The sequence below is a fragment of the Amblyomma mixtum genome, chromosome 3 (assembly GCF_055824585.1).
Source record: "Amblyomma mixtum isolate Tamu chromosome 3, ASM5582458v1, whole genome shotgun sequence".
Classification (NCBI taxonomy): Eukaryota; Metazoa; Arthropoda; class Arachnida; order Ixodida; family Ixodidae; genus Amblyomma; species Amblyomma mixtum.
The window spans coordinates 170,500,366-170,527,200 of record NC_143014.1 but is presented as its reverse complement, the minus strand read 5'-3'; the positions used below and the strand labels follow the sequence as shown (position 1 = coordinate 170,527,200).

The following is a 26,835-nucleotide window of genomic DNA, read 5'->3' as shown; positions in this document are numbered from 1 at the left end:
TGACTATCGGCATTCCTCGATCCTAGAGGCAGACTTTATCACGCATTCTTTTATTGGCGCTGCATATATCGGCCCCGCTTGCTCCCTATGCAGAGCAGACGAGACACTGGAGCGCTTTTTCTGCTCTTGTCTCGCTCGCAGCACACAGCGGTGCATCTTGTCCCACCGCCTACACCGACTCGACCTCCCCTCGGACACCGAGACTCGTCTACTCTACCCGGAAAGACAATCACGCGACTGCCTCTCCGTATATGTGTGATTTTCTTGAAGCCATCGGGATGTCCTCTATTCTCTGAATACCTCTACCTCCTACTGCAGGTTATCTATCACTCTTTCCTCCCTCCCCCTTCAATTCACCCTTTCTTTTCGGCGCTGAGCAGGGCTCCTTTAAGGGAAGCAATACACAGCGAACTCCCTCTGTCTCTGCCGCACTTCCGAACATCGAAAAAAGATGGCCGGAGAAAAAGCTACAGCAGTGCAGTTTGACTGACCTCCAGCAACTCATCAGCAGGGCCGATTTAATATATTCATTCATGCATAAATAAAGCATCGTACCAATCATATCACAATGGTCTAGAGATCAGAAAACAGAACAAATAAAAACATATCTCCACTCAAACACGCCACAATATCGACATACAGAAATTAAGAATCACAGTTGTGTCTCGGTTTGGTTTGGTTTGTTTTGGTTTGGTTTAATTTATAGGATTTAACGTCCCAAAGGGACTCAGGCTATGCGGGAAGCTTTAGTAGAGAGCTCCGAATAATTTTGACCACCTGGGGTCCTTTAACGTGCGCTGACATTGCAGAGTACACGGGCCTCTAGCATTTTGCCTACGTCGAAATGCGACCGCTGCGGCCGGTATCGAACCCGCGTCTTTCGAGTCAGGAGCCAAGCACCATAACTACTAAGCCACCATGGCGGCTACAGTGGTGTTTTAATGGAAAGACTAAGTGTCCATGACCTGATATGTTATGCAAGAAAAAAAATTTGAAAAGATTAACCACACATAAGAAATGATCTAAAGGCGACAATCACTCTAGCGACCGGCATGAAACTGGGCAGTGCAGTACAGATTGAAAAGCGCATAGTAAGCAAAAATAAGCGTAAACTGACTTAGACTTTGAGATGTCGGTGAGCAGGAATATCTAGCATCAGACTACCTAATAGTGATGGGGATACTACCGATCTTTGAGGCGCACCTTTAGACTGCGAATAGGTGTCGGAAGCAAGGGATCCGTCTGTACAGAACAAATACCTATCTTTTTGAGGAGTTCCCGTGCCAAAGCAAAGATGTAAAAAGGCGGCCCAAGCTCCCCTAGTTTGTACAGAAGAATTATCTATGTGCGCCACTACATGAGCGTTTGCAATATTCAGTGTGACTAAAGCTGGGACCTCTTTCTCTTGCACAGCAACCCTAACTCTGCTCGCCAAGTCTATATATGCAGTCCAAATCGAACTACCACTACAGAAACCCATCTCAGAATCACTGAAGGAATTAAATGCAATAACGTATTTCGTGAGGTGGCTGTGTACAATCTATTCTGCATGTTTTACTAAGGTTGAAGTGAAACAATCAGCCGAATATTATCAAGTTCAAAATGTTTCCCAGAATCTTTTAGAAGCTAGATAATTTTCGCTATGTTGTAGTCGTGTAGAAGCCACGCATTATTCGAGGAAAAACTAACAACGTGCTTTCCACATACCAAATGTGAAACCGCCACCTCCAGGGACTGCAGATTTCAGGCAAGGAACTATAGAAATTAGTTAAGACGGGTCGACCTCGGGGTAGTCTGCGCGCTGAGTAGGTAGGTATGACGGAACCGTAGCCCGTACTTATAATCGTAGGGCAAGAACCTGTGCCATGCGTTCAAGGTTATCTTCTGCTTCCTGGGGATGCAACACCACTGACCGTTACGGGAGAGTCTATTGAAGTGTGGTTGCGCTTCAGAAACCAGTGCAACGCTTTACGATTAAATGGATTTGATAAGTAGGTGCTCAAATTTCCATTGTACTCATCCTTAGCCTTTAGCCTCGGCTATAGCGCTTTGAATCGAAGTCGCAAATAAACTAATGTATCCAATTCCTAAGGTTCTGGTCGCATAAGAGCACTTCTATGCGTCTTTGCTGCGGCGATATTCATTCTGGCATTCTTCATTTCACCACTGCGAAGGAAGTTTGTTATTGATAGCTGAGCGCACCGTTAACAGGAAACGTTTAGTGGCATCTGACAAAAAAGTTGAAACTCGTTGTGCACGTTCCAGTTTATCCGAGGACACTACGGAAGAGAAGGGGGAATGCACAGTTTTTTTTAAAGATTACAGGGTTGAAAAATTTATGGGGAGTACCACTATTCCTGAGGGGAGTGGACAGAATTGGAAAGGTTATCTTAAAGTGGTCACTGAGAGTGCCACAGTCCTCTATTCGCCATGAAGACATCCCTACCCCACCAGCTTCCATATGTCATAATGGGCCCCCTCATCTCCCTACCCTTGTCTGCTCAATAGCTTAATGAAGGCCTCCGTTCTGACAGTCTTGATGCCATAGGTAGCATAACAGGGTTCTTGCACAGCTTCCGCCTTCACCGTTCGATCATGTTCCACGTGACACTCGCGGTAATACAAGACGTACTACGTCCGTCGCTATGGACGAGGGTGGCGCTAGTGAACACTCTCACGTTCAGGCTAATCGCAACAAAAGTACCCCCGAAAGCAGAAGACTAGCTGAAAAGCAGCCGCCGTAGCTAAGTTCGTAGAGCAACGCACGCGAAATTCGGAGATCATGAGTTTGGATCCACTGGAGGCATGTAGTTGTTTCTTCTCCTATATTGCAGCCAATTATCTCTCAGTAATAAAATAATTATACTATTTATTTCCTATTTACAACGCCACAAATAAAAAATGCAAACATTACCCTATGCTTTCCCATGTTTTCGGGGACTGTTGGCTTCCTTCATATGTATGTCATACCAAGCCCCTCATTTCCCTATCTTTGTATGCTCAATACCCAAAATCACGTTAACCGTGTGTACAAAATCAGCCAAAAAGCTTGTCAGTACCTCCACTCGTAGAACGGCCTCACCAGAGAACAAGTAGGCACCACCAGGGAGCAGCCAAGTCCGCGTGAAGATGTTGATGATGATGTTCTAAGCAACAGATGGCGTATACCCACACTGGGGGATCGTCCATGAATCGGGTTGCATAGAGGGGCTTATCAGCCAGACAGCTTTGGGAGCAGTAACAAAAAGGTAGACTATACGTGGTAGAGTATCACCAGGTAGGACTATTAAAGACAGGAGGGTGGCCTTAATTCAGCAGAGACAGATGGGGTAAAAAAGTAAGATTGAGCCCAAGCCCAGTTGCCGGCGCGATCCAAATAAGAAATACAAAACGGCTGAACAAACAATACTGTGGCTGTATCCAAGCATGGTGGCGCCAGCAGACATCAATATGGAACAGCTAAAGCTAGGACCACGCTGCTGAAAGGACCCCTCCAACACCCTCCTCCTTAAAGAGGTGAAGCGGCCGCATAACAGACAAAAATGATCGACTTAATCGGGTCCACGGCAAAATGGGGACAGAGCGCCAAATCAGACCTGTGCTGGTAGAACTTTAGAAGCGGAACACGGCAGCGCATTCTCGTAACCGAGACTTCAGTCTGCTGTGCTAGGCAAAATTTTCTTCTCCAGGGATATCAGAGGCGTTGATAATCAGAATATGTAAAAGCGACTCGTCAAGCTCAGTTAATAACCTCCGAAGCCTAATAGCCGTGACTTACGATGTAGACGGGAGGGCAGTTAACACGGGGCCGCTGAGGGAAGCCTTTTCCAGGTTATCCGCAACCTCATTTAAAATCACATGCCTGTGGCAGGCGCCCACATGAAGTTTACAAGACGCAGATGAGGAGGAAGCAGTAAACAGAATGTGTTAAATCTGTGCACTGATATAAATCCTGTCAAATTCAGCTATATGTTTCCAAATTCGTACGATCCGCATTGCGCCTTCTGCGGTGAAGTGGCTGACTTATACCACATGGTATGGGCATGCCAGAAAAAGACCAGCTGTACAAAGAGTCAGTAACCCAGCAAGTGAGGACTGGGAGGCGGCGCTGTGCAGCTCACATTCGGAAGACCAGCTTTCGTTGGTGAACCGGGCACGGGCGGCGGCAAAAGCCAATGGGCTCCTGGAATCAGGGGCCCACCCAACCATTTTACCCATTAAACGTTTCTCTCTCTCTCTCTCTCTCTCTCTCCGTGTACAAGGCTTTTCCTTTTGATCGTCGTGATCGCATTTAGCTGAACAGCTCTTCGTAATCTTCACGCTTTCGCATCAAATGTAACCCTGGTGGGTCTTTTCGATTGGTATTTCTTATAATTGCAACTTGCAAGCTCTCTTACCTCCCGAAACACAAGTGCCAGAGGGGGGGAAAAGGTTGATCGGGTCCTACTGAAACTTTCTCACCTTGCGAAAATCCGTAATTTCGAGGTACTTACAGTAGTTATCGATTTTCCGTGTGCGTAGATATAACAGCTATATAGACGCAAATTTATAGCTATATAACAGATATATAGACGATAACAGCGCAGCTAATGGCCAAAGCAGTTCGTAGATGCTCACCAGCTGCTCTGTCTCAGCCCTCCGCATGCAGTTCGCATATTATTACCTGTGAAGCAACTCTGACGCGTACTTCTATTACATCTACACGTAGCATTTCATCCTGGAGATAGATTCCGGCCTGCCGTGTCAAAGCCAATTTACATTTCCGAGAAACTTGACGCAAGAGTGGGCCGCGGATTCAAGGAGCGCGAAATTTTCATAGTGAAGCCCCGCAATATACGGCACTTCGTTTCTCCGCTGGATCTCTTTGAACTGCAAATTCTTGGTAACTTTAATTTGTTATGCATGTGAAAATGGTTTACGCAGAAGATTAAAGAGTGCTAAAGATTTGAATTAAGCACGAGCAGGGCGTCAGCCTTGAATTGCTTTACGCATATATTAAGACAGTACGCGTTTTCTCCCGCCTGCATTTCTTCTCCTTGTTTTTCATGCACTGCGAGGCAATCATTGCTTTAAACAGTTTCCTGGGAAATGAAGTCTCGCTGCACTCTGGCACTCAAAAAGCTCCGTTGGTGCGTTCATGCATTATTGCTACCTAACGAACGGACGAACAACGTTTTGGTTTTAAAAATCCAAGCACAAATATCTGCTAATCTTTCTTACGCGACATCGTTAAGGGTCCCGATCAGGTGAAAACCCGGCGTCTGTCGGCGTTGTGTCGGGAAACTTCGAATTGGCCGAAAAAGTGGCTACGTCACACGGGGAACGATGGAATTAAAAAGTGATTAAAACGTTATAAAAATTCTTCGGCGATCCTGAGTGGATCCTTTGAATGTGTTGGCATTTTCTGTTGCTACTGATTCTGTTTTAGCTTTGCCTTAAGGGTACGACGCGATAGAGTTAATAGGGTTATTATTCCCGTATATGCGGAATTTGTCAGTTTCTATTTTACATTCATAGATCGCTAGGAGTCCCCACATAACCATTCCTGGTGCAGGGGTGCAACGGTTATGTGATGGGCCACTGCCCGGCCGGCAGGTGATTCAGTAGCAGGAGGGGGCTTTTGACACCCAGGTTTTTCGTCTGGAACAGCCTCTAGCGAGCAATCATTAATTACAGTGCCACCTGCCATAATGGGCAGGTTGCGATGACGTCACAAGGTTCGCACAGCGTCACGGGTCACGGCAGTCGCCATTTCCTCTAGCGCAAAACGCATTGAAATCGGTGATTAGACGATAGCAACATAACTCAAATGTCATTAGGATATTTTAAGTATATGAAGTAAATGAATTGTGCAGAAAAGAAAATTGGAGTAATTCGTCGAGAATCGGGTGCCTTACCTTTTGGTAGCGAGTCAGACATGCTGTGTCTAGGCCACGCACGCACATTCGTACGGCTTGATTAAAGCGGGGCTTGATAAGTATGTCACGTGGTCTTTCACATTGTGATTGTGAAGGAGCAAACAGTATCCGTGTCTGCGCGGGCAAGAGTAGCCGCTAATCGGATCCATTAACGTTATCACGTTGTACCCTTAAAGGCGGACCTTAGATACCCCAGATTTATGATGACTTCTTGCAGTTGGGGGGTGAAAAACGGACCTGAGAACGAAAAAAATCGGGGCGTTTTTTTTTAATTTTTTCTTTGCTCTCCGAGAAAAGAAACCAGTGTGTTATGCGCAGAAAAGCAGTGCCTTATTCGGAGAGATGCGATCTGCGTAACACTTACTACATCAAACGTCCGCATATCTCGTATGATATATTCATACCAGCCAGACCTTAAACTAAACAGATTGCAGTGCAGAGATTGTATTTTAATGGCGATGCCCAGAACAGGACCTGAAATGAGAGAGCTGGAACGTCAGCCTCGCAGCATAATTAAGCTGTACCGCTGTAGCTGTAAGTGGCGCTCATCTCTGTTGCAGTGCGAACAATTATGTGATTACACGATTATGTGAGTGATTACGTAATCTCGGAATGGTGACCTCATTGAGCTTTCTGTTAGGCTGAGATGACTGCACATGGTACACACGAGGATGATGGATTCGCAAACAGCAAGTTCTTATTGTTTAGCAGAGTGGACAAGATGTTTTCGGTTATAACAACGAATTAATTTCGTCACGGATTCAGAAAAACCTTTTTAGTAGAGCTGTCGCCGTAAAAATTGGATTATCAAAACATGAGTTCTTTGGGTGCTTTTTTATCCTGTTAATTGGTTATGCACGCTGAGAGCACAAAAGGAAAGCATTAGGCACGCTCGCCTACGTGGGCCAACTGCGCTTTTCCAGAGTCGGGTTCACGACGCGATCTTTAAAATGAGAACCGCTCGTAAGAGGTGGACGTCCGTGTACTACTGGCCCGCTTCGCGAAAGACGGCTAGAGCCTAGGGCAACGGCCGGTGCCGGAAACAGTGCAGCGTGTGTGCGTTTCATGTAATTGGCCGGCGCTTCCTTTCTTGTTGTCTGTAATGGCGGGGCTATTGCGCCATCGCCTTCCCTCTCACGACTGACCATTTCTCGCGCGTCCATCAGTCATTCAGCGCTCTAAAAAAAAAAGTTCGTTTGTTTTTTTTTGTTTGTTTGTTTGTTTGGTTGTTTGTTTGTTTGTTTGTTTGTTTGTTTGTTTGTTTGTTTGTTTGTTTGTTTGTTTGTTTGTTTGTTTGTTTGTTTGTTTGTTTGTTTGTTTGTTTGTTTGTTTGTTTGTTTGTTTGTTTGTTTGGTTGGTTGGTTGGTTGGTTGGTTGGTTGGTTGGTTGGTTGTTTGGTTGTTTGTTTGTTTGGTTGTTTGTTTGGTTGTTTGGTTGTTTGTTTGTTTGTTTGTTTGTTCAACGTAGAAAAGGTATTACAGGCCTTGCACACCGGAGTTTCACTCACCTGTTCGTCCACACAATGCATTAACATTTCTACTGCCGCATGACAGAGCTCACCTTGATTACATTAAGATCACACGTGTGCTTTGATCAGCGTACACTGTACACAATGCTACGTATAGCGTACACTGTACATATGGTCAAGTAGAAAGGAGGATGTGTCTCTGTTGCTGGAAGTACAGGAAGACGAAGAAGAGGAATAAGCGTTCGATAAAGAAGAAGATTCGTAGCCTCGGTAGAATAAAGAGACGTCTGTTGGCTCTCGGTGAGAATGCATTTCTTCAGCACTTGCACTCGTCATTTCACACGTATACTCTGAAAACCTTTTATTTCTTTTTTTTTAGCGGGCACCCAGGATTGCGGAAGATTCCGTGCATAGTACAAAAGACGCGAAAGGTATACGCAGCGTCTCCCAGCCTTGAAGTTCAAGACCTTCGTACTGAACTGAACAACCATACCTGAAAAAAAAAAAAAGAAAACTGCAAAGGCTCACAACAATCAGCGGAGTACAAGAATGAGCGCTTCTTGTACAAAGGGAGTGAAATTTAAAGGGGCCCTTCTACTCCTTTTTCCTGTGCACCATCTTCTTCCAATTGTTTTCTTTTTTCTTCAGAAACAAAGCGCTGAAAGTTGCTGAAGCAAAAAACATGTCCGGAGATATGAAAAGCGCCAAGAAAGTGGCGAAATTTTCGACGGGCGGGAACCGAGGACGGGCCTTCTCTGGGAGGAGCACGTGCGCTGCAGAAAATGATGGCCGTCGTCACCGCCGCGGCGCTAATCTGCGGCGCCCGGAAGCAGGCAGCCCTGCTTGACATCCGCTAACACGCGGCTCTGACATTCTGCGCTCTCGAAACGGCGGGCGCGGTTTCTCCCGCCGAGAATTAATACGGAGCGACGTTTTGCGAGAACAGCTTTATTCTTGCCCGTCTTCTCTCCGCGCGAGATGTTTGCTTATGTTCTAACGCGTCGTTGTCCAGTCCGCGACGACGACGTAAATTGGGTCGCATAACACGGCAAACTTCATGAACCAGTTTTTCTTTATCTTGATAGACAACGTGGAAGGCGTTTCGATCTTTGAAACACAAGGAAGTTCCAAGACTGGTGCTGTGGCATCTACACGCTAGGTTGAACGGCGCTCTTTCGAGAAGACAGCGACGCCATACAATGCGATCTAAGAGCCACCCTTCATCTTCCGCCGCTCCCCCCCCCCCCCCCCCCCCCCCTTCTATTTTTCTTTTTCGTGCAACTGCTACGATACCCACACCTCAGTGTCTCGCTATAGTGCGGATGACCATGCATACATTTCTTGAGAAGTATCACTCTCGGTGCCTACAGTCTACACAGCCGACTGCATACTGAGACGCGAAAACACGTGAGGAATAATGTAAATGCACAAAGTATTCCAAGAAACCCTTCCTACTTAGTACTACTTGAATTACACGAGCTCTTCACATTTCGGTACCCACAAATATACAACCTGTACGCACGAATGTATAACTTCTGTTAATCTGCAGTAGCCCTGTTAATCTGCAGTAGCCCGAGGAAACAGGAAGTTTCCTGATCTGACCTTCTTTTTCCCTCTCAATAAATAATCCTTCCTTCCTTCCTTCCTTCCTTCCTTCCTTCCTTCCTTCCTTCCTTCCTTCCTTCCTTCCTTCCTTCCTTCCTTCCTTCCTTCCTTCCTTCCTTCCTTCCTTCCTTCCTTCCTTCCTTCCTTCCTTCCTTCCTTCCTTCCTTCATGACATACCATTATCAGGCTTTCACCACATTCGACTCTCACCCTCCCTTGGCAACTAATTTATCATTCTAGCAGGCCAGTGAACGGCTCGTTGCCCATAGACCGAACAGGCGGGTATTCATCGTTTCTAAGGTCTCAAATTTCTTTTCCTGTGTATTGAGGATGATGATGATGATCTTTTATGGCGCAGTGGGCAGCTTGGTCAAAGAGCACCATGGCACAAGGTATTCTTTGTTTCTCAAGGTGGTGTCAAAGACCAATTTTCTAAGAATTTGATCCCAGATAAGCTGAGCACGCGGCCAGGGGAAATCTTGTACCCATTTCATAACCGGCGGGTAGCCGCCTGAACTAGGTATCTAGCCGCGCACCTCTTCGTACTAGGCTGCCGCTGGGGTGTCTTTTTTTTTTTTGTATTATAGTATTTTAGAATCCTTCCATGCCTATGATGCCTTTGAGTTCATGAGCAACTACGTATACGATTACAAGCATGTCTAGCACCGCACGTTCAGTGTTTTTCAGGTCTAGAGTCACATCAACTTCATCAGCCGGTTTTTTCTATTTTAATAGCTTGTAGGATTTCCTTTTATCCTTCAGTTATAAGCGGAATTTCCTTTTCTTGCACGATAGTATTAGTGTAGAATAGTTGATTTCTTCACTGTGTACCTAAAGTACGCAACCCATTGATCTAACTCGTCTAAAATAAATTGCCAACCCCGTTCCATGAACAGGCACCTACGGCACCGACATGAGCCCAGAGAAAAGCAAATAAAACCAAATGGACGGCGTGAGATAAGAAGACGAAAATATAAATAACCATGTTTTAGTTGGTATAATTAAAAACGAAGTCGCCAGTACGGACGGGCACCTGCGCCATTCACTGGTTCTCATGAGATGCACGAAATGTTTAGCGCGCTTCTCAGATGTCTGCGAGACAGCTTAGCGCCCCAATCGAATTCCTTGCATGAAAACGTCAGCAGTATACTTTTAAATGCAGCCCCATGACCAGTCATTTGTGCATCGGTCCACACTATGGACGCCAAAAAGTGATATCATATATGTAATATTAGTATGCTGCGGTTCAATTACCTGAAGCGAGGCTAGTTTGTCTGTACAGGACGAGATGTTGCTTCGCTTAGAAATACAATCAAGCCTCTATATATCGAACCCTGATATTTCGACTTACTCACTATATAGAACACACGGAGTATCACCTTGACAATCCTGCGTAGAAGTACAGGAAGGCCGCGCTGTGTAACGAACAGCAAATATGCTGGATGTTCGATATATTGAACTGCGCTCCGCGTCTCTGCGAGTGGCGCTTCTCCTAACGGCACTTTACCACTTTCAGCACGTGATTTTTGTAAATACTGTAATTTGTATAAAGCTCTCCCCTGTCCTTTCTCGCTATCGGTCCCCTTTGATCTGCTCCTTGCTATCCTCTCCCTGTCCTTTAATTTCCAACAGCTGAAGCAGTGCTAACTGCCAACATGTTTTTATTTCTTTTTGTAATGTTCTTTTTTTTTGCGACAATAAACCACCTCTACTTGTCGGCTGCGTGGCATTGTACATCCGCCTGCAGGGCTACCTCTGTAAAACTGCCTGACGAGGTGAACTTGCGGTGTGCGTGAGAGTGGCCTTCAGCCCCAAGCCCTCATTTCCCACACCACATTAATGTCATGCGGCGAAGCCAACCTAGCTAAAGCCTAGCGGCGGCTCTTGCGTGACGTGCTTCGCTGCCGAAGGCGTTGCGTAAACTAACTGTACCTTAATGTTAATGGGATATTATTCCGTTTACAGTGTACTGGTAACACGATTAGACATCTTATGGCAGGCAGGGGCTAGTTCCAAACGCCGTCGGCAGCGTGAGCGGTATGCTGCCCACACGCCGGTAGGTGGGACGTCGCTGTATGAAGCGCCCTACTGGCGTGGGTGCAAATGTATGCTCGCTTCTAGGTTACAGAAAAACTTATCTCTTCTAATTTTTTAATATCGAAATATTTCGCCGTCCTCTTCGAGTTTAAGATATCCGGGTTCGACTGTACACGAAGCGACATTTCGGTTTCATAATAAGATTACGCAAAGAAAGGTCACAACGGGATTGATCTTCAATGAATTTCCGCGTTTTTTTCGCTTAATTTTGCGGAGGCCATTTGCAGTAAAAGTAATTAAACAGAGATTAAAGCAGTATTAGCTCTTGTCTTTCTGTTTCTCCTTTGTTTTCTTTTATCGGAGCAGTATTTATTTTGTCTTGCCTCAGCGCTTTTCTGATGAACAGCGTTTTATGCTCAGAGTATTTTGCGGTGTTTAATTTTTTTTTTTCTCTGAACACTTATGAGTAGTGCTTACTTTCAGTGTCGCTTTCATGAGAGATAAAAGAAGCGTTTTGTAATGCCGCTTTTAGACTCAAGAAAACCACCGAAGTCAATCTCCCCCCACCAGCAGAAACAAAATGAAAAACAGATCAAGGTGCGTGGCTTTTTGCTTTCAACCGCAAGCTACAGACGTCATCCCCGCTGCTCTCAGAAAAAGCTCTTTTTGATCCACGTTGGCCCATTTTCATGCCAGTAGCGGTGTTCTGTTCGCTGTTTTCAAAACCCGATCTTACGGTCGTTTTGGGGGGGGCTCCTTTAGACTGCGGTAAAAACGCCGCACGCAAGGAAGACGCATATTTCTATGCACGTATAGGCTTGTTTTTTTTTTTCATGCCCGTTGTTATAGGTGTACAAAGGTGGGAGGGGTAAGAATGTCATGGTCGCCCCGTCGAAGGCTCGTGCTCCGTATTTCTCTACTTATGCACCGTGCGCAAACAGAGAAAAAATAAAAGGCTGGTTCCGAAGTTTTTCCAACCCTTTCCCAGGGGCTTTACGCAAGCTTACGCCTATCCAACTTATTAAAGAGTGAGCGAGTCGGTGAACGAGACAGTGAAGGAGGTGATGAGAGAGCGATAGGTGAGGGAATCAGGCAGAAAGGCAACGAACTTTATTTGTCAAATGGACGGGGCGAAGGCTCAGTGGGTATAAGAAAATCTCCACGCTGTGAGCAGGAATCACGTTCGAGAACTGGCGAAGCGGCAGATATAACTGCTTTCGCAACTCGTCGCCAAGCTCCCGAGCCTCCACGTCAGAGCCACGAGCAGCAGAACAACAAGGATTTCAAAACGCAAACGAAGGAGGAAAGCGCGAGATTCTTGAAAAGTTGGGCAGTCTGGATGGAAGGCGTCTGCGAGGAAGCTGTGTGTGAACCGTGTGGCACATGTGGGAAGCAGGAGAGCCTTCTCTCCGGTTTTTGTTTTCTTCTGCTTTTTTTTTTATTTTTCAGAAGGAACTCAGAAATAAGATAGCGCCAGGAAAGGCGGTTACGGGAAAAGATGTGGGATATGAAGCCCTTGCCGATCCCTCAATAATGCATTTCATAACAATGACGCATTTCGGCGCTCTCGCCCCTTGCTCTGGAACTGCTTTTTTTAGCTCTCTGCTGCTTCGATTTTTTGAGCGCACGCGCTTGTGTCTGCTCCCCGCAGGGAGGGAGGCTGTTCGAAAGGCTATTAAAAACACAGTGACTTATACAACGTAGCGCTACGTCTCCTTATTGCCTCCCTCGGGTAAAAGTACAGATAGAGGCCCCTGTATATACAGGGTGTCCCAGCTAACTGGACCAAGATTTAAAAAAAAAAAAAACTAAGCGTTCTTCCGAACTGAAATTGCATGGATGTTGTTAGGGTTTATCTAAACTAGCAGTATCATTTTTTTGCTTGACCTACTTGAATAATTAGTCGAGATAAATTAATTAACATTTTAAATATACCTTGGAACGTTCAGGCTTCAATAGGAAACTTGTGGAGCTCCACAAATATTGTCCAACCCAGGCACTTCCAACGAGATAGACTTAGCATGTTCGTTTTTATTCGGGAAAAACAAAAGCCCGCGAAGTTTAAAAAATACCACGTGACAGCGCACTCCGTGCGCCCGAATTCGCCGCAATTACAGCGCCCCCATTCGTGTTTTGTGAAAAACATCACTAGCTTCGCTCCTTTCGTGCTGCCCACGACAGAGCTTCGAGTAGCGCTTGGTTCCAAGATAAGCGCCAATGGATTCGGGAGGCTATTGAAAGAAAGCGCGGCTCCCGTTTCTGCGGCGATAACTGTGCTCTTCCGGGACATCGGCGAGCGGCCGCTGACGAAGCGCTTTTTCGTAGCGCCGTCGCCAGTCGCTGCCGGTAATGTCAGAGCCAAGCAAAGGTCGAAGCCCTTTCTTGTAGGCGAAGAGAAGGCACGGCGCGGGCGATGTTTTTACAAGGCACGGATGAATGCGCTGCAATTGCGGCGCATTCGGACGCACGAAGCGCGCTGTCACGTGGTATTTTTTTTAACTCCGCGGGCTTTCGTTTTTCCTGAAAAAAAAAAAACAATCACGCTAAGTCTATCCCGTTGGAAGTGGTGGTGGTAGTGGTTTATTAAAAAAAATAAAATAAAATAAAAAGTGAAGCAAAAGAGTATTGCCTGGGTTGGACAATATTTGGGGAGCTCCACAACTTTCCTATTGGCGCCCGAACGTTTCAATCTATATTTAAAAAGTTAATTAATTTATATCTGCTAATTATTCAAGTAGGTCGAGCAAAAAAATGGTACTGTAACTTTAGGTAAAACCTAACAACATCCATGCAATTTCATTTCTGAAGAACGCTTAGGTTTTTTTAAAATCTTGGTCCAAGTTAGCTGGGACACCCTGTATACCTGCCGCAGCTCAGTCGGATACCGCAAGGTTACATCGAGAAAACGAAACGCACCTCTATGCAATCGGTAAAAGAATGAACCTGCGCAAAGGGCCAGAGCTACTGAGGCAGCTTCACGAGTTTTTTCACTGCAGCCAGTCTGGAAGTCGGACCTGTTAAGAACGGGCATGGTACTTTGCGTAAAAGGCGATTGCACCATGCTTATACGATAAGTACCGCGACGAAGCCTGCTCGCCGTAAAATGCTGTACCTCACTGGTACAAAAAGAAGAAAAATCTCGGTGTATGGCATTGAGCCCGGGAGTCTGGGTAGCTGACTTTTCGAACATCTCTTGAAGCAACGTGCGTCTACTAGCCAAGACAATATTGCAGCGGGCCGTGATGCACGCCGTGGAGGTCTCCGGATTAACTTTGAAACACTGTTGTTCTTTACAGCGTACCGAAATCTCAGTACACTGAGTTTATTTTTTTATATATTTTTTTGCCTGCATCTAAATCCAGCCGCGGCGGCGGCCGGAAACCGAACCGGCATACACGGCGGGTTCGTCGAGCAGAACGCCGTATAAGCGCTTAGCCACATCTTCAGGTTTTTCCCGCTGTGTCGAAGCTCACGCACGGTGCTCCCTCCATGAAAAACGAGACGTTCTTGCACATTGTTCCCTTTACTCCCACATGCACGAAAATCCGAATTTTTTTGGCGCTCATGTGTGTGCGGCGTAAATGCCGATAACTCTCTCCCCCCCCCCCCCCCCCAGAAAAAAAAAGATGTTAATTTTCTGCCTTGCGCATTAGAGAAAATTGCACCAGTGAACTGAAACACAAGTCTCGTTACGCACACGCGAAGAGCAGCGTTGTAGCGCTGCGGAGTGATCGCTGATCTCTGTGACTTTCTCGCAAGCACAACTATAGCGCTGCGAAAAGGAAGGTGAGACAGCGCGAAACGCAAAAAGCAAACATTCCGACAGATGACGCGCATTGCCACCGAAACGCGCATATCGGCGCTTCAGTAAAACACGAGTAGCGTGGGATTCGTGGGCGCCATCGTGTGACGTCTGTCCACAAACGTATGCGGTTACTATTCAGGCGCAGGACGCACCGGGGTCGTTTCGAGCACATCTACGGCAGGGGCGCATTTTTCGAATGCTGTATCCCTTGCAGTTCTAACACAGAGCCGAGTAAGCGACCGCCTGAAATGCGGGTCATTTCCCGACCGATGCTTCCAAAAATTAACGTTTTCGCAGATAAATGTAACTCCTGTATAGATTTGGTAAGCTCACTGGCTGGTTAGTAAATAGCAACCTCTACCATTCATGGCACAGGTCTGTGCACTAAAAGTGCTCTTTGGCTGGTTTTTAAGCGAAACGATTCTGTAGCTGGGTGGCTGTTTGCCGTTTAAGCTGTGCGCTCCGGCTTCTAGCGGACAGAACGAAGACAATGATCGCGTGACATAAGAAGGTGTCTGAAAACATGCTTGATGGACACTTGTGCTTGATTAACCGGCATAAGGAGTAATGCAGTAGTGTAGCAGCGAGCATGCAATATGGTTGTCACATTTGTTTCCTCGCAGACAAGCGGGCAACTCTTTCCACTCTCTCATTTTTCTTCACTGTTTCACAATCAACTTCAAAGTGGTTGAAGTTGCTCTGCTTGGGATAGCACAAGCACCTCGCTGGCTATAAGTGGCGACGGCTGAAATTGCACGCTCAGGCGAGTGAAGCCTTGCAGCGGTTTTCTCGCGAGAAATGAGAAATTCCCATCACCGTTAGCTGTTCATGAAAACCCGCATTCATACCATGAGTCGGGCATCGCACCAAAGAAAAAGCGCTTCGCGGGAGCAAGTTGTCAAAAGATAGGTCTAGTACCCGTTCTGACTTCACTCGTTTTTTGTTTTTCTTTCTGACTAGCATTCGCAAGCGCGCCTTTTCACAAGCAATTACAGCCATTCCTGACACCGGAGTCGGAGAAAGGGTGGCGGTGCGTAAAGCGTTGCTCTTCGAGCGCGTGTACACGCATGCACACACACGCGCACGTTGTGACGATGCCGCCAGGAAGCAACATGGCTGCTCGGTAGCGTGTTTACACCACCCTGTTTTGTCGCTGTTCATCGTGGAATACAATACGCAGCAGAGCTTGTGACACAAACAACAAAAAGACACAATGCCTCCACTCGGATTGTAATAATACAGTCCTGGCGTATCGCGCCTGCGTGGAGACCGCACACGCGAGACGGTGGATGGTCGCAGAGCAGAGTTGCCGAAATAAGTGTTGACGCAACCGCTGCGAACGCAAATGGAGCTCTGCCCGGTTTTGAGCTTTATGCAAATAGAGCTCAGGACCAAGGCAGGGGAAGGAGCGAGCGAGGCCCACCTGCGAAGGTGTGTTTACAGGTATGCGCCAGTTACCGAGGCGTCCTCCGCCGAGCGACCGTCGCACGCGGATCCGATCGGGGCCCCTGTCGCATATGGCGGGACGGTTGTGAGAAAAAAAGAAAAGAGACGACGCAGCAGCTCCGCTGGCATCACGTGTGAATTCTTGACGAGGCGAGCGGTTTAATTAATGAGATCGAGTGCGGACCTATTTGTATACTACGCAGTACGTACCGCGTGCGCGGTCTGTATACGATGGCCTGCTGTCGCGATCCCTATAGTGGCGCTCGCGTTGAAGATGTTGGAGGACATTTTGCAAAGAGCCACCGCAAACACGAAGTCCGAGTAAGTGTATAGAGTCAAAGCCTACTACCCTTTTTTAGGATGCCACAATCGTGACGTGCGGTACCTTTGGGTTTCTTTCCGCTGACAAAGAAAAATAAATAATAATGAACTGCGGGAACCGTAAGCTTTTGGAAATACATTTTTGGAATGCTTATAATTGAAACCTCGACGACTCTGGCAGTTACTGAAAACTTGGCTCAGTACACAAAATTTTATATTTAGCTAAGCAGAGTTGCACAAATAAGAAAAAAAAGCACCATAAGCACAAACATTCTACAGGGTGTAGCATCTAAGATTTTACACAATTCTAAAAATAGGCTTTTTGAGTTAGAAGAGTGCTTTTTTTTGGCATAGCATTCTCAGCCCTGTAGTACATCAGAATACAGCTAAAAAATGCTAACTAGCAGGCTGGTCAACTAATATTGAATAGTTAACTTATTAACTATTACTGATAGGCTCCTCATTTATTAAGATGCGTGTAGCCCACCGTAGGTAATACCCACATCAGTTTTTAAAATTTCGAAAACGCGGTTTGCCGCGGCGCTGTAGCCCAACAAAGTTTGACTACATCACGCGAAAATACATGTTAATGTTAAAATGCGTGAAAATACGTTTTAGTTAGCACGTCTTAGCTGTATCCTGAAGTACTGCGCCGCTGACAATACTATGCGGAATAAAAGCGCTCTTCTAACTCGAAAAGCCTATTTTTTGAAAATTGTGTACAGTCTCAGATGAAGCACCCTGTATATATCAACGTGCAGCATGCCACATTTGCGTAGTGCTTTCCGATAGTACTTCTTGGCGGCGTTTCGGTCGAATATCTTGTTTTCTATTTCCTCAACAATTCTTTGTACGAATCACTTTCACAACCAGGCAACTTAGTGCGCGCACGTTTCTATCAAAGCTGTTAAAATCCTCCTCCCTGACGTTTCAATTTTCTTTCCACTGGCGCAGCGCCCTCTATATTCCCTTTTGGTTAAACAGAAACACTGTCCTGACAAATATTGAAACTCAGCATGACTTACTAATCATAAAGCCTCATGCAACGAAAGTAGACACTTTCACCAAGCTCTCGATCGTCGCAACACGCTGCACGCCTTTCAGTGTGCGCAATGTGTCCCGCGCAACATTGGCTAATTAAGCAGCTTGCAACGAACAACGGGAGCAGAAAAAATAATGCTGCATGTTGAGCAAATTTAACTCTAGCAGCATATATCGGGCCAACCTATCTGGCCTAACTTTATCACCGCCATGTCTATCACCATGCAGAAACGCGTTACAGCTGGTGCCGCGCCTTATACAAGCTAAGTCGTGCCGAAAGAATTCTTCCGCGATGCATTAATAGGAGCGAACAGATGAAATGCAGCGGTATTGGGCTTTCAAGTTTCCTTCAACCATAATCTCTCCTCCGTTTTACCTTGACTCGCGCCTCAAAAGAGCATCGCCCCGCTTTCGAAGGTCGCTTCTGGCGCCATTCGTTAGGGCGACCCGGCTCCCACTACTGCTATCTTGAGCGGCAGCGCTGCTTAGTGCAGACGCTGATCACGCTCGCCACCACATCTCCAACCACCGCCGGCTGCTCGATTGCGCAATAGAGGCACACACTAAAATAACAAAGCACGGAAACCTTACTTTCGCGCTTCATTGGTGAACGCTATACGAGCCCCGCCGGACCACGTAACCTGGCTTAGATGCTCACGGCGACCCAGACGACAGCTTGAAACGATCAATAGAAGAGGGTGCATTCAGAGTGACTACTTTCAGAGTTTTGGTAATTTAAATAATTGGTTTGCTTTAATTCGTAAATCACGTGAAAGCCAGGCTTACTCTCAAGGTTCCAAATGAGTGCTGCAAAGAGACGCAAGAAACCACCGATTCCTATTTTCGTAGCGTTTGATATACTGCGTGCGAATTTTTCGCACTTCGAACAAAACGCGCGAAATGTGAATGTTCGCGACGGAAGTGCATGTTTTTAGCATTCTGTTCCTGGCAGCGCTAACTGAGCAGATGCGGCTTGCACAGACGCCATAGTGACTGCCATAAGTTGGAGGCCAGTAGCGCGGCGAAAATCTGCACGTTTGTCTAACCTGCTTATCGCTGCCTGCTCCGACCCACATTGTGAAAGCTATGTCCGGTGCTCTATCATGGCGCTCGTAACGTTAGGTGCAAGCTTTCTATAATCTCACCTGGCAAGTGCGCCCATGTCTGCGCGTGAGCAGCCGTAATCGAGTGCTGCTATGATTATTCGTACGTTTCGGTTTTATGGGGTTTAACGTCCCAAAGCGACTCAGGCGGTGAGGGACGCCGTAGTGAAGTGCTGCGGATAATTTCGACCACCTGGGGTTTTTTAACGTGCACTGACATCGCAAAGCAAACGGTCCTCTAGCATTTCGCCTCTATTGAAAATGCGGCCGCCGCGGCCGGCATCGAATATATATATATATATATATATATATATATATATATATGGTACTGTCGCCATTTTTGGGCGATTTTCGAAGCGTTATATCTATATTGGAAACATATCGCGTACCTTTTTCCGGACTGCTGGTTAATTAATTATAGTAACGAATTACTCAAATTATAGGAAGTGAAACGCAAGCTGTGTCCATAGCCTGAGTCGCTTTGAGACGTTAAACACCCTTAAACCATAAACGCAAGATCCTCTGCCTTAGGCGGTGTCCAGCGATGCTGTTCCTTTCGGTTGAAACTTGTGGCTGGCATTGTGAGATGTATCTTGAATATATTAACGGAGAAGTTGCGTTGTTTTAATAAAACATTATTCGTTTTTCCTCCTCCCGTGGCCATGAGGCTTTCTTTTTACAACAAAGGACTTTCAGCTCAACTCTACTCATATTATGTAATTATATTTCCGTTTTGCGACCAACAGTGCTAGCTTGATCCCTCATTATCAAAGCACTCGCCTTCGCAGTGAGAGTTTCTTAACTTACCGTGCCGATCACAGACGGTTTTCGCAACGGACATTTGCTTGACGAACACCTAACTATAAAACTGGTTCTATAAGCACGCTTACCCCACAGTAAATACTCGTAGGGTTCTGCTACAGCTGTTAACGTTTTCTTCCTATAGTGTTCCGCGTTCACTGAAACAGTGCAGTAAATCACTGCTTATTCGTCTCCGGGGGTTATTCTCTAAGGCATTGCGGTGAAACGTTGACAAAAGGAAATCCGACTCTCTGCAATAAAGATACCTAAACTTCGCATCTCAATCTGTGGGCTGCGAGAGTACGGCATGGTACAGCCGAGACAGACCCTCTACCTCGTAAGGACAAGCCTGTAAAACGGGAAAGGTGGGATACAGTGGGATTCGGCGGCCATACAGAGAGTATGTGTCACTAGAGAGTCGCTGCTAGCTAGATCAAGCAATTTCAGGACAGGAGTGAAAATAACGCAACTGGATGACGCCAAACTATGCTCTACTCGGAAGTAACAACTACACGTAAAGAAGTTACCGTGTGCGAACTGCTGCACTGGACGAAGTATGTGTGTTTCGTGTGCCTTCAAAAGGTATACGATGTGTGCGGCTGCTCCTTGCGCACCTGGTACGGGAGATTTAGGAGCCCTAATTTTTTCGGCAGCATGCTGGCAGTGATGGGCGAACGGTGCAGTGGGCAGCACGCCGCCCTTCGAGACAAAAGGTCGACTTTTTGACCGTCGCGCTCGGCCGAGGGTGCGTGTTGTTTTGTTTAGTTTTGCTTTTATTGCGCATAGTGACCGTTGGCATCACCTGGGGCGATGTTCTGGCAAGATTTAGCGAAGCTAGCTCTGCAAGCGCTTGGCCGGATACGGGTTGACTTCGCCCATAAACATTTTATGCTCGGAATAGCTCTTTAGGGAGATCGCTCGCCTGGCGGCACTCCAGGTAGCGACCCCAACTGCGCGCGTCCGAATGGTCTTTCTTGCCTGCCGGATCGCGGCGGCTTTTGTCGGCCGCCACGGGAGCCACGCTGGGCGCGCCTTTTGTCCGCGTGTTCTCTGAATGGTGGTGGACTCTGGAATACCACCGTTAAGGGCTTGCTCGTTATCTTTTATAACTGGGCAAGAGCGGAATACTACACAAAGGACAAAAACAGAAAAAAGAAATTAGGTTGGTTTGGTTCATGGGGTTTAACGTCCCAAAGCGACTAAGGCTATGAGAGACGCCGTAGTCGAGGGCTCCGGAAATTTCGACCACCTCGGGTTCTTTAACGTGCACTGACATCGCACAGTACACGGGCCTCGAATTTCTCCTCCAAAGAAATTCAGCCGCCGCGACCGGGATCGAACCCGCGTCTTTCGGGCCAGCAGCCGAGCACCATAGCCACTAAGCCACCGCGGCGATTCAGAAAAAAGAAATTAGGGAGGCACCTAAGCAATTCTTATGATGTGTAAATGAGAGCAAGTGCAACTGGCTCACTGGCTTAGTGTACACCTCAATCGCGCTTTGAGTAAGTGTCGCGTCCACCTACAAATTGAGGCAGTTATACGTCTTTCCTGTTATTAAAACCAACGGAGAGTTTAGACTCCGCTGATTTTGAGGAAAGGAAAGGCGCTTAACTGGCTCCCTGGGTCAGTGGACACCTCAGTCGCGCTTTAAGGTACGTGCCGGTGGGGACGCCGGCGGCCTATTGCTCTAGGAGGACTGAAGACGTCATTTGCGTGCCACGTTTCGGCCACGGGTTTCTATGACGGCGGGGTTTTTGCGCAATGGGCCGAGTAATGCTCTCGCATTAAAAAATATTGCTAACAAGTGTTCATTTCGGTTGCTGCTATGTTTTGAATTTAGCACCAAGTGACCTGCGGTGTTTAACGTCCCGAAGCGAGACATGGGCTATGAGGAAGGCCGTAGCTGAGAGCTGCCGATTAATTTAAGGTACGTGAAGTTATTATTTAACGTGCGCCGACAACGCGCAGCACACGGGCGTTTTTGCGTTCCACCTCCACTGAAATGCCGCCGCCGTGGCAGGCATTTGAACCCGCGACCTTAGGGTCAGCAGCCGCACGCCAGAGCCAAAGCACAGTACTAAATCGGAAGGTTGTCAAACTGTAAGTGCGAGTAATTTAGCGAAGCGGCATGGTCATTTCTGTCGTTAAATGCACTCACAAGAGAGAACGGAACGAGGTGGTCTTTTCGATCATAGTTGAGGTATAGTATAGTCGAGTCATAGTCGCGTCAGATTGTGCCGAAATACTCCGCGTCAACGGCTCTCTTGTCGGAAATTATGTGGAAAATATGATGTTCCTGAGAGCACTGCAGTAAGCTGCGCGAAATGAGGCGGTTGAGATTAAAAGCCATGACGTGTTCTATTACTGCAGCTGGACGAAGAACTTACGCGCTGTTATTGAGTCCTGAAAAGTTTACTGGAGGGTTGCGAGTATTCAGATGCGTATATGGGTTGTGCGAAAATGCAACAAGCAACTGCAGATAAGAGCAGTTAAAATATTTTTGAGCGTACCAAAAGAACGGCACTACTGAGAGTGCTGAAACCTACTGCAGTCAGCCGGTGGTTCGGAGAGGGAAATCCTGTGCGTCTCCCCCTCCCCCTTTACTATGCATGGGCTTGCATCCAAGCGTGAGTCACATTCTGTTCCACACACGGCAAGTGAAATTGACAACAGCTATAGCGTGCGTCAGCGTGATACGTAGAATGGTCGAATTTTATTATAGGCAAGAATAACGTTCGCAGTGTCATGCGCTATAAACGGTGGAATAATGCGGCTCTCGCTTTGAAACGCTTGAGTACTCTGTAGCAAACTCTACGCTGGCTTTGTGCCACAATCTAGTTTATATATTTTTAGAACAAAAAAAACTAGCGAAGAGTGCGCGCCCAGCCAGCGGTTGCGCTATAGCCAGCGTTTCGTTACCGCTTTCTATATGTACTATAGTATAGACAGCGCTCCCTACAGACACTAACTGTTTGAAGCGTTCGGAGGAAGATTATTTGGAGGGGAATCATGGTGCAGAGCCTATTAAGTGGTAGCAGAAAGCAAAGACAGCGTTTCAGGCGTACATGACGTCAATGTGGCGCGTATAGGTGAGAAAGGAGACGCACAGACGATTCCCGAGTCGGCCGGTCCCGTATAATGTTACTCCACGGTGAAAATATATCAGCGGTTTGCTCAATCACTGGCCCCAGCCCCGCCGGTTTTATTTTTCGGTCCATAAGAGAATTCGCGGGAAGCTCGTCCGCGATTTCGCCTGCGCCCGTCGCGCTTCAACAACGCCGTAGACTCAGCCCCCGCAAGCCACTTCAGTTTTGAAACCATCGCTACCTGCAGTTTTTGTCGATTCATGGCGGTTAAGGTTGCGCCCAGGCGACGAAAAGCGTCAATACACAATAATGAGCAGGCATCCCGCACCTCTCTGTCAATACGGAGTAGCACGGGAAAAAGGTTTCCAACCCCCCACCTTGAGGCACAGTGCGCGCTCACAGTCTTATAGAAGTTGAAGCAAAAATTAGGGCGAAAGAAGGGTCAACAAATGTACTATCGGGGACGAAAGTTTGCGGGACGCGAGTTTTTCGAAAAAGGCTTAACTACACCTTGCTACCCATCGCCTGATATTGTATGAAGGTATTAAAGGCCTAAATGCCCCTTCCTCTGGTAACAATATTAGGCGACTGGGTAGCGAGGTGGAGCTACAATAAACCTTTTTCCGAGAACTCGCGTCCCGCGAGCTTTTGTCTCCGATAGTACGTCACGTTTTTTTTTTTTTTAACCAATTTCAACGCTCTGGCGTACTCACAGGTTGAGCGAGAAGTTAAGGGTACGTGAATCTCTGCGCGTTGGCCCCCTACCGTGCGCAGATAAACTGGCATGGTGCACTCATGGGTCACGGCATCAGTCCCATGCACCGACACCCGTTAGCACGCTGCGAAGCCTGACGTCCACTTAATCGCGCATCGGATCACAGAGCCTCGTTCTATTTAGTTTTCATTTCACTCGCACACAAGTGGGCGCTCTCTTGTCGTCCTTCGTAAGCAGCAAATAACGCCGGTTCATGTTGTATTCGGTCGCGCAATTTCCATACGGTGAAATTGTGGTCCTCTCTGTGTTTCCTACCTCTGCATTATATTCCGCGCTGTCGACGCATGTGCCGTCTGTGTGCGGCGTTTTTCCTTCCGCGAGCCCGCATCTCGAGCGTCAAACAAGCCTCGAAACGGTGAAGACAACGGTGGAGGGGCTCCTTCCTTTTCTTTTATCCTCGTAAAGACGAATAATAACAACCCCATGCGGCGCGCGTCCTCTTCGTCGATAATAAAAAAAAGAACAGAGGCGGCACATACCGCTTTAGCTTGGCACGTGCCCTTGTGCCAAGTAGCCCTGTCCACCATTCGCTTGGCCCGTGTTTCTCGCGTACAAACGATTTCTGTTGAATTTCTCAAAGACTTCGGGCATCGCCGATGAATTTATAACAGACGCTCTATGCCCTCCACAATTTAAATTTGATTCGCTATTCATACCATGCTGTGGACGAAGTTGTAATGCATGAGAGTGAGTCTTCAGCGCGCAATGCAGACCTAGCCGGTAGATTGTAAAGTCGATAATACATATTCCGGTATGCCAATCTGATTTCCTGTTTTATGCTGCAGTTTTTTTTTTTTTCAACCTTGATCTTTAGAACTGCCGTTATTGTCTCGACAGCTTATGTTGTGTAACTGTAAAACACATTCTAACCATGGGTAAGTGAACGGCAGACCCCCACTATTTGCACACAGGAAGTTATCTCGTGGCCGTAAAAGTTTCAGCGCCAAAAGAGTGCTAAAGCTGCCTTTCCATAGATTCAAATTTCTCTTATCAGCTGAGCCTCGGTTTAAGAATTATTCTATGCCTTTGTGCACGTTATAACTGCCACGATAACTCAGAACGCGTAGCGCAGATCATAATTTTACGCGCGAGAACAGATGTTGTCAAGGTACCAAGCTTTATTACACAAGCCAAGGTCATCTTGGTTTCAGATGCGCTGTGTTGAAACTCACCATGAAAAAACTAGTCGGCACATAGCATTTTCTTATTCCTTTATGCTTAATTATGCCCGAATTACAGAGTATCTAAAAAAAAGTAAGAATAATTCAGTCTTTCTAAGAAACGGAAAATCTCTTGAAAGATTTGTATATATAAACAACACCTGTTGATTGGAAATAATATTTCAAGCATTAGTTAAATCTGAGACTCGAAGGACGGATATGCGTTTCATGCAAAACGCACTGCTAGTTGACAAACTGCAATCACTGCACATGTGCAGGACACGTAAAGGTCCTTTATTTTTATGTTTAGGCGCAAGCGTTCACTTTCATAGAAAGAAAAAACTTTTTTATTTTGTAAAGTGGGTCAAACTCTCTTCTCTGGTTCACCGCTGCCCCAGTTCGCTTTTTCCGAAAAAGGCACGCTGCTGAAAAGCGCACACCTATGCAAGCGCTGTTATGCACGATAGCACAAAATGATTATTGAGCGTTGCTGTTGTGTGAGGTATATAAATGAGTTGACGGTTGCCTTGTTTTTAGATTTTTACTCACATCCATCCATGTGTTGCCTACAAACCTGCCGAGTTCTGAAGTGCGTATGTTTGATACAGAAGGTGCAATCAATAAAAACAAATACCTTTACTTCCCCATCAAGAGTGATGTTAGGGGTGCACCCAACAAGCCTGCGATTAGATTAGATTGGCAAAGGTCTGTATCCCGACCTACTGAAATCTTAACTCATTTGTTCCTGTTTTTCTTACCATGTGGAAAAAAGCGTACTCCGCTGTCACAATGTGTGTGGTGGGACCCAAGTAATGCGCAGCACTCACACTCGTCCTTTTCTCCTTCTTGCCTGTGAGCCATCACAAAAGAACCATGGGGGAAAAAATGGCGCAAAAGGTTGGCCGTAACTTTTTCCCGGCATTTTTCGCTTCCCTGCATGCGGCTGTTACGAAAAAACAGTTCTTTCGTACAAGCCACATTTTCCCAGGGAGCGCAACAGGCATGTAAAATGATTCGCTCCAACATGACGCGCCCAGTGCAAACATGACAATCTACTCAGGCAGCGTCCTCTCCCTCGTCGTGATTTGTTGTTGTTTTTTTTCACAAGTTTAAAAGTTTGGATGTGAACCGTCACGGCGACTACCGGTCCGCCCCAAAGCGGAAACCCACCTGCTCTCTCCGGGAAAGTTGCGAGGCCGTCGGTGACGGGAGACCAGCGCGTCGCCTAAGCCCAGCGCTGTCGTGCTGTCAGCGAAGGCATGCCAGGAGGAGAGCGGAAGGACGGAAGCGGGCCCTCTGTATCCGGCGTCGGAGGAACCACGGCGCCGCAGGTTGCTTGCTCACCGCCGGAGGAAGTTCATCAAGTGGCATCCAGCGGCAGCCGGCGGTGGGTCGGACCCAGCGCCCGACTCCCGAGGTGGCGCCATCTCGCCTGCGAGCGAACAACTGCCGCCTCGCCGCGAACGCCGCCAAGGCTCGCGGACCGCGCGCGCGTAACGGTTCGATTCCACCCGAGCTGTGGGCCCGGCACTGTGGCCTCTTTTACGGGGGCCTTGGGCCGCCTTGGCGCCGAGCGTTAAGCGCCAGCCAGACAGAGCGGCGCGAAACTTCAGAAGGGCGAGACGCGCAAAGTGCCTGCTCGTATTTTCGCGGCTGTGTCACGACGCGGAGGATGTGGAAGACGAGAAAAGGAAAAAGGAGGACACAGCGCTGCTCGGAGGCGGTCGAGATGAGCTGCCATTGACCCACGCTGCTGGCCGCTCACGCCAAGTCGGCAGCTGCCGTCAGGGTGTCAGCCTTTCGGCGGCTACTACTACTACCTGCATGTTGTCCCGCAAAAACAAGGGGCGGACCAGCGCATAACCATGCAATGGACTAAAATGCGTCCGCCTTTGTAATTTTTGTAGGGTGCCAGCATGCTCACTGCTGCTATTGTGTCATTATAGTTATCCTTAGTTGGAAATATTGATGATGAAATGGGATAAGCCCACGAATGGCTATACGAATTTTGCAGTAGTGCACTTAGAGCAGAGAAAGAGAAAAGAACAGTGTTAAGAACAACAAAAGAGCAATGCAAACAATGGAGACAATGACGATGAATAATAGAAACAGTTAACAGTCAAAAGGTGTTAGGGCCCCAGTGAGCCCAGCTGGTCCCGCCTGAAAGAGTCAAAATTCCGATAAAATATATCAGTACCACATGGTGCTATGCCGTCATACGTACTCCCTTTGTCAAAAGTAACCGGGCACAGGTGCTTTGTTTCTTAGC

The 26,835-nt window shown here is 47.1% G+C and overlaps 1 protein-coding gene across 2 annotated transcripts in view; it reads right to left on the bottom strand.

Annotated features, from left to right (window-relative positions):
* Positions 1-25,911, bottom strand: part of Ac76E (adenylate cyclase type 2 Ac76E) — a 508,349-nt gene extending 482,438 nt beyond the window's left edge. For both annotated transcript variants that reach the window (XM_089581917.1, XM_089581916.1), the window contains exon 1: positions 25,737-25,911. The gene's annotated coding sequence lies outside the window, so the exon portion shown is untranslated. The remainder of the gene's footprint in view (positions 1-25,736) is intronic.
* Positions 25,912-26,835: the final 924 nt, after the last annotated feature.